This window comes from Arvicola amphibius, chromosome 5 (genome assembly GCF_903992535.2).
Source record: "Arvicola amphibius chromosome 5, mArvAmp1.2, whole genome shotgun sequence".
Lineage (NCBI taxonomy): Eukaryota > Metazoa > Chordata > Mammalia > Rodentia > Cricetidae > Arvicola > Arvicola amphibius.
In genome coordinates, this window is record NC_052051.1 from 54458396 (window position 1) to 54466055 (window position 7660).

The 7660-nt window shown below is 44.4% G+C and overlaps 1 pseudogene; it reads right to left on the minus strand.

The window, feature by feature from the left end:
* Nucleotides 1–6709: 6709 nt before the first annotated feature.
* On the minus strand, nt 6710–7016 carry LOC119815211 (annotated as a pseudogene).
* Nucleotides 7017–7660: the final 644 nt, after the last annotated feature.

Genomic DNA, 7660 nt, shown 5'->3' on the forward strand with positions numbered 1-7660 from the left:
CTGCCAGGCAGCTCATTATGAGTAATTGGGCTTGGGCTCATTCCCTCAAGGGAACCAACCCGTGTTTTCTGGAAGTAATTATAAGATTTGGCATGCCTTCCAACTTCAACCCTATTTTTTTTCAACATGCTTAGCTAAATTATTTACCTCCTAAACTCTTTGTAATTAGCACACTTAGTAATTTTTGCCAGAGTATTTGCTCCATGACTGTGGAGCTGCGCATCTGCTACAGTGCCCAGGTATTTCTTTAGTGATCTTTTTCAGACCCCGAAGTCCTCATTTATTATCTGCGTGTTTTATGGTCACAAACCCAACCTCCAGCACCTTCAGCACTTGAGCTTACTCTCAAGCTCATTCCATGAGGAAACCCCAATTGTAACCAACCTCTCATTGTATATTTTCTCCTTGTATATTTGTGGAGATTTGATGGATATGAGAACTAGTTACTAGGGTGGGTTCCTAATCACAGGCATTATCCAGTAATGTCCAGTTTGACATCAAGGCTACAGTAAGCTTGGTGGGTGTGGTGGTACATGCCTGTAATCCAGGCAGTTGGGAGACTGAGACAGGTGGATTATGACAAGTTCTAGACAAGGCGGTTACACACTGAAACCCCAGTCTCAAAACAGACAAACAAGCATAACCCTTAGCGTTTTCACAACTGCTTCCATGGGGGAGATGTGAACAATGTTTTCACCCTCCTCCCAAGGTTCCAATGATAAGTCAAAGTACAAGCCCAAAGAGTCCACCCTGGGGAAACCAATGAGTTCATGGGTCTTACTTACAGAGCACGGATGACCCCAAAACAGCCACCCAAGGAAACCATTGCCTCACCTTCCAGTTAGAGACAGTCTCTTTTCTGTTCGCTGCTGTGTATGTCAGGCTAGCAAGCCCGTGAACCTCTGGGGAGTCTTCTGCCTTCGCCTCCCATCCTACTGTCGGGGCCCTGGAGCCAGAGCTGTGCACTCCCAGGCCAGGTAGGGTTTTCATGTACTTTGCCGTCTGTACCATCTACCCAAGCCCCAGCCCCAAATCTTTTATAGTCAGCTTCCTTAGCCTGCATTAGGGCTAGACTTCCTGATGTCACTCCTAGCTTTGTCTGTTTGTGTATGGTGTGTGTGTGTGTGTGTGTGTGTGTGTGTGTGTACCCACATATGGGAGTGCAATGATGTGGAGGCCAGAGAATAACTTGCAACAATCGGTTCTCTCCTACCATTTGGGTTCCAAGGGCAGAATAGGTCATCAGGCTTGGCAGCAAATGCCTTTACTCTCTGAGCCGTCTCACCTACCACTCCTAGCTTTATGGAGTGGGTCCAATTTCCAGCAGATTCCAGATTCCAGCTGATCCTCAGCCTCCTTTGCTTGACAATGGACCATGGTTACCCCAGGTCCTTTGGAGATGGAATGAATTAAATTGGCCACAAACTAATCTGAAACCAGGAACATGCAATTAAAGATGCCCGTGAGCACATGCAGGAGCTTCCCAGAATGCTGTGGTCCTTCACCGGGCATGACCTGGTATGTAACTCTCAACATAAGTTTAAGAGAAGAAAGACTTGTCCTTATTTCTATGTGCCAAGTCGTTTGCTACCTAACCGGAAGGTTAAAGCTATGAAACAAACTGCAATAGGAATGGTTTTGAGATATTACACAACCCTCTGCCGCTCTCATTTCTTGGTTTATTCACGTCTTTAGGCTTCCATGAGAGCCCCAATCTTGGATTCATATCTACCACCTCACAGAAAGCTAGCCAAGACGACCATTCTTGTTTATGAATAAATTAGGGACTTAGTTTAATAATAAGAAAGAAGGGCTGGAGAGATGGCTCAGTGGTTAAGAGCACTGACTGCTCTTCCAGAGAACCCTGGTTCAGTTCCCAGCACCCACATGGCAGCTCACAACTGTCTGAAGATCCAGTTGCAGGGGATCTGACACCTTCACACGAATGCATATAAAATAAATACACCATAAAAATATTTAAAAAAAAAGAAAGAAATGAGTCAACTCCTTTCTTCCCTCCCTCAAACACCCAATTAAAAAAGGTAAAGTCCATTTGGACAATGGTAATGCATGCCTTTGATCCCAGCACTCAGGAGACAGAGGCAGGAGGATCTCTATGAGTTTGAGGCCAGCTTGGTTTATGGAGAGAGTTCCAGGACAACCAAGACTACACAAAGAAACTGTCTCGAAAAAACAAAAAAAAGTACAGTCTATAACCTAATTTATAAAATTTACATTTACAAATACAGTATTTTTGTTACTAGAGTATAGCCCAATAATTGTGCTAAAATTTTAATCACATGAATGGTTATGTGGTTTAGTTAAGCTAAAATCAGTAATGAATTAATAGTAAATTGTAATGTTTAAGGCAGAGATTATATCTGGGCATGATATATAGGGTTGTACATGCTACAACCCTAGGCTGAGGCAGAAGGATTATAAACTTGAGATCAGTCTGGGAAACTGTGCAGACTTCATTTCAAAACAAAGCAATAACAAAAAAGACTCTTGGGCTGGCATGTAGATCAGTTGGTAGATTGCTTGCCTAGCGTGTACAAAGCCTGGATTCTATGTTCAGCACCACGTAAGACCCAGGCGTGGTGGCACGCATCTGTAATCCTGGCAATGTAGGCAGTGAAGATAGAGGCAGATCAGAACTTAAAAGTCAAGCTCTGCTACAGAGTGGTTATGGTCACTATATTTTTTATTTCCAGGTAGTAATATCTCATTTTCCCACATTTCATTTTAAGATAGTGTGCATGTATATGTACGTGTCTGTGTATACGTTTGTGTGGTGCAGTGTGTGTGTGTATACACAGGACACAGTACATGTGTAGAACTCAGGGGACAACTTGTGGGAGTCAGTTCTTTGTTTTAATTGTGTGGGTCCTGGAGATGCAATTGGGCCCTCAGCCTTGGGGGCAAGCACATTTATTCAACTGAGTCTTCCTGGAGGCCCTGGTCATTTAGATTGTGATTCTCCTCTTTCTTGGAGAAATGGCTCTCTTTTTGTTGTTGTTGTTAGGTTTTTGTTTGTTTGTTGTTTAGGCTCCTTTAGGAACCTAAAGCAGGAGGATAGAGAGTTCAACCCCAGCTTGGACTAGGCTGTGGGATCCCTGGTATTCACATGGTGGAGGCTGAGAACCCACTCCCACAGATGTCTGTCGGCTTCCACATGTGAACTGTGCGTCTATGTCTATTCTTCTACCCAGCTACTCTGGGTAGAAGAGAAGGGAATTTACAAACTTGAGCAGCGTGGATGAGCTGTAGTCACTGACAGCCTCAACCAAGCTGGTTTGTGCAGCTTGAAGATCTAACTGAAAGGAACTGAAAACTTCACACTGAGAGCTGAGACCAAGGTAGCTGTGAAAGGAGTAGTTTATAATCATGGGGCTTGAAGTCAGACAGACCTAGGTTGGATTCCTACTTGATTCTTGGAGAAATTACTTAATCTCTCTAGTTCACAGTTCCTAACTTTGCCAATGGAACACAATAATAGCACGAATTACAAACTGATGAGAGAATTGTATAAGAGAGTGTGAATACAGTATTCAGAACAATGTGGGGTTAGTCTGCAACCTCGCTCAAGTCCTTTGTTCCCAAAGTGTAATCAGTCAAAACAGTACTCAATGACTGTTTAATATTGTGTTAGGTCTGTTGGGGGAAGTATGATCTCCACCCACAAGAAAACAAGAAGCTCACAATCTAGCAAAGATCAATACCCCGAAATAACAGGAACAGCTGGTATGGACAGATGGTCTTAGAAGAAATCAGGGGTTCAAAAAAATCATTATTGTGTGTATTTGATGTGTATGTGTGTTTGCACATGCGCATGTGTGTGTTTGATGTGTGTATGTGTGTGTGCGTGCGCGCACACACGTGTGCCACAAGTATGTGGAAATCAGAAAACAACTTTGGTTCTGGCCTTCCAGTATTAGTTGTGGGGATTGAACTCAGGTCATCAGGCTTGTGCAGCAAGCCCTTTTACCTACTGAATCATCTTTCCTGCCCAAGATAGAGTCTAATAGAAGCTGCTAAGGACATAAAGATATGAAATAGCACCATAGTTCTGCACAGCCAGTATGTGGCAGGAAACAGAAATTTCTTTTACTATTTATTTATTTACTATGTATACAATATTCTGTCTGTGTGTTTGACTGCAGGCCAGAAGAGGGCACCAGATCCCATTACAGATAATTGTGAGCCACCATGTAGTTGCTGGGAATTGAACTCAGGACCTTTGGAAGAGCAGGCAATGCTCTTAACCTCTGAGCCATCTCTCCAGCCCCAGAAATTTCTTAATAAAGGAGAACATCACAAAAGTACTGAGATATCAGGTATGTGGACCAGAAGAGGCCTGGAATCAGGCCAAGGGAAGACACAGAGGGGGATCATAGGCTTTGGTGGAAGAACAAGGGATCCAGTCACAATGTTCACAGAACAAAATGGTATGCCCAAGCCTCAGCAGAAACCAACACAGGACATGGCAGGATCAAACCAGACACGTGATATCCAAGACCAAATAGGAGCCAGATAACTATATTCCTATGCATGTGAGATTGTGTAAGCTCTCTCTATGCTCAAAATCCATATTAGGAAGACAGCAATGAGTGAAAAATGTCTTGAAAGTAGAGAGGTACCCTGTATGGAGTTTGTGAACTAACCAAAGGCATACAGTGACAGACACAAAGGTTACATAGCTAGCAAACAGAGTCCTGGAGCCTGTGTCTTCCATCACCACACCACTCTCAGACAGATGCTGGGCAAGGTGAATTCTCAAGAGCTTGGAAAATGCAGGTCAGAAGCCATAGATGTAAGAAGGGAACCATTGTGGACTCTGATCTGGAGACTTCCATGGTGTGTTAGGAAGGACACGGTGCGGGATAGGATGAGGAGAGTCAAAAAACAGAATAAAATGTTAAGTAGCAGTTTACGTAACCCAGGCTAAAAGTAACAGCTGAAAGTCGAGCTATGGCAATGAAGAACAAAGAAAGGAACATATTCCAGGCCTTTGTAATAAGAAAACCATCAAGATTGCACCCAGACCTAAGTACATGCTAGCTCCGTGCTAGACACCATCTCACTTGCTTATCCCGGCCAGGGTTCTTTTGGTTTGTAATCTTAACTCTGGTATTTCCCTATTCTGCATGAGGAAATGCACCGACATGGAGGTTAAGCATGACCACATGGCTGCAAGGGGAGGAATAACACATCAGCTCAGTATGTCTGATAATGGAGCCCGGGTTTTGTTTTTTGTTTTGTTTTGGTTTGGTTTGGTTTTTCAAGACAGGGTTGGAGCCAGGGGTTTTAACCAGGCTCCTTGACCACAGTGTATCAACAGGAGAGGGTGATTCCTCACCACTGGGAAGGAGGCTGGAAGGCTCAGAGAGCATGTCAAACATGTGCGATCAGGAAATGGTAATGCTGGCAGTGGGCAGATGGCTCGGTGCATAAAGTGCTTGCTTTGTAAGCACTGAAGACTGAGTTTGAGCTCCAGAAGCCACATCTAAGAAGCTGGGTATAGAAGTGTGCCCTTGTCATCCCGGTACTGGGTATGGAGGTGTGCCCTTGTCATTCCAGCACTGGAGAGGGGCGGGCCTTTGGGGTCCACTGGCCAGACAGTCTGGTCTACTTGGCAAGTTCCAGGCCAGTGAGAAACCTTGCCTCAAAAGACAAAAATGTGGTTGACACCGAGGTTGTTCTTTTAGCACCCCCACCACCCCCAAACACACACACATGAGAGACAGAGATAGCTGTTGGCAGAAAGTTAGAAAAGAGAGACAGTATGAGAGAAAATGACCTTGTAGAAATGAATTTAGCTTGGGATATTCTGAATACATCAATAAAGCATATATAATTTCCAAGAACTGGGATAGACCTTAATGGGACATGGGAGCTTTTGAAGTCAATGCACAGGAGACAGTAAAATTAATCTTCATTTTTTTGAAAGACATTATTTTTGTTAGCTCAAGTTCTCTATTGTGCGATAAGAAAAATCATAGCACACTTTCTCTCCATGATGTCAGATGACCAGGGGATTCAGGAGTCTAAAGCAGAGTATACGCTGTCAGCTTTCGTGGGAAGGAGCCCTTTGTGAGGCTCCTCTACCTTTAGAAGCTAGAACTGAGGCCTGTGGTTGCTCAGCAGACACCTCCGCTCTTATTCCTCGTCTCAAATATAGGGTCAGCAATGCACAGCTCTGCCTCTTCACTGCCACAAAATAAACGAGGTGTTTGCTGAAAGGGTCACTGGTAGGAACAGACGGTGGACTACCTGGCAACGGAATGGGGCAATGGTAAGGAAATACAGGCCCACGGAGCAGTCTCTGGAGGCCTGGGCAGGGGCTCCTTCTACAAAAATAAGGAGGGGAAAGCAAAGCCAGGGCAGTGTGAGTGTAAAAAAGATTCATTTCTTCGATGGAGTTGACTCATCCAGTCTTGACATGAGGTATGTGCCTTGTCTAATTGTAACTTGTTATGCCATGTTTGGTTGATGTCCCTAGGAGGATTGCTCTTTTTTGAAGGGAAGCAGAGAAATGGATCTGGGGGAAAAAGGGAGTTGGGGTAGGGGTTGGGGAGGCTGGAAGGAGAGGAGAGAGGGGAAACTTTAATCGGAATATAATATATGAGAGAAGAAAATATAAATGAATTAAAAGTTTTATTTCTTTTTTTGTTACGTAAATTAACCCATTTATTTAGTTGGCTGTGCGTTATCGAGTAGGCTTGGGTATCAAATGGTAGCCCTTCTGCTGGTCTTTCAGTTCCTTCGGTCTTCGGATGGCAGACTTCACTGTGACAGCAGAAGTCGTGTTGTAGGTCCAGGCCCCGCCAGCCGCTGTTTTCATGCAGGAACCACAGTGCCAGATGCCGACGGCTCGTCTCTTCATCTTTGGTCTTGCTACAGATGTACTTGGCGTGTTGGCTGACTTCAATTTTCTTCATCATTTTCCAGAGGGAGGCACCATAGTGGGTCCCATATTTCCCGATGATCCCGACCTTCGTGGTGTGTTTAGCCATGTCGCCAGAACCTAAGCCAAGCCAAAGTTTTATTTCTTATTTATGTGTATGTGTGTCTCTGTGTACATGCATGTGTGCAGGTTCCCACAGACTAGAAGAAGGTATCAGATCCTCTGGAGCTGGGTATCACTGGCAGCTGTGAACCCCGATATGGGTGCTGGGCACTGAACTTGGGTCCTCTGCAAGAGCAGGAAGCACTCTGAATCTCTGAGCTGGCATTTCTCTAGTCCAACACGTGATTTTTAGATAGTCGTAATCACTTGTATTTATTGACTCTGGACCTAAAAGTTGTCCGAGTGCTTTTGTGTGGCGTTTCCCGTAAACCTCACAACACTTTAAAGCAGCACTGTTACCATATCCTCTTTAAAAAAGAGAAAAGTGCCAGGCCGTGGTTGCACACGCTATTAATCCCAGCACTGGGAGGCAGAGGTAAGCCGATCTCTGAACTCAAGGCCAGCCTGGTCTATGGAGTGCGTTCCAGGACATCCAGAGCTATTACACAGAGAAATCCTGTCTGAAAAAATGGCACGAGTAGATGCCTAAGATTTACACAGATGGTCATCTGTTTGTGAACACAGGTCAATTACAAAGACAGGATTCGAATTCAGGATTGAGAATGCTGCCATCATCCAATATCAAGACAG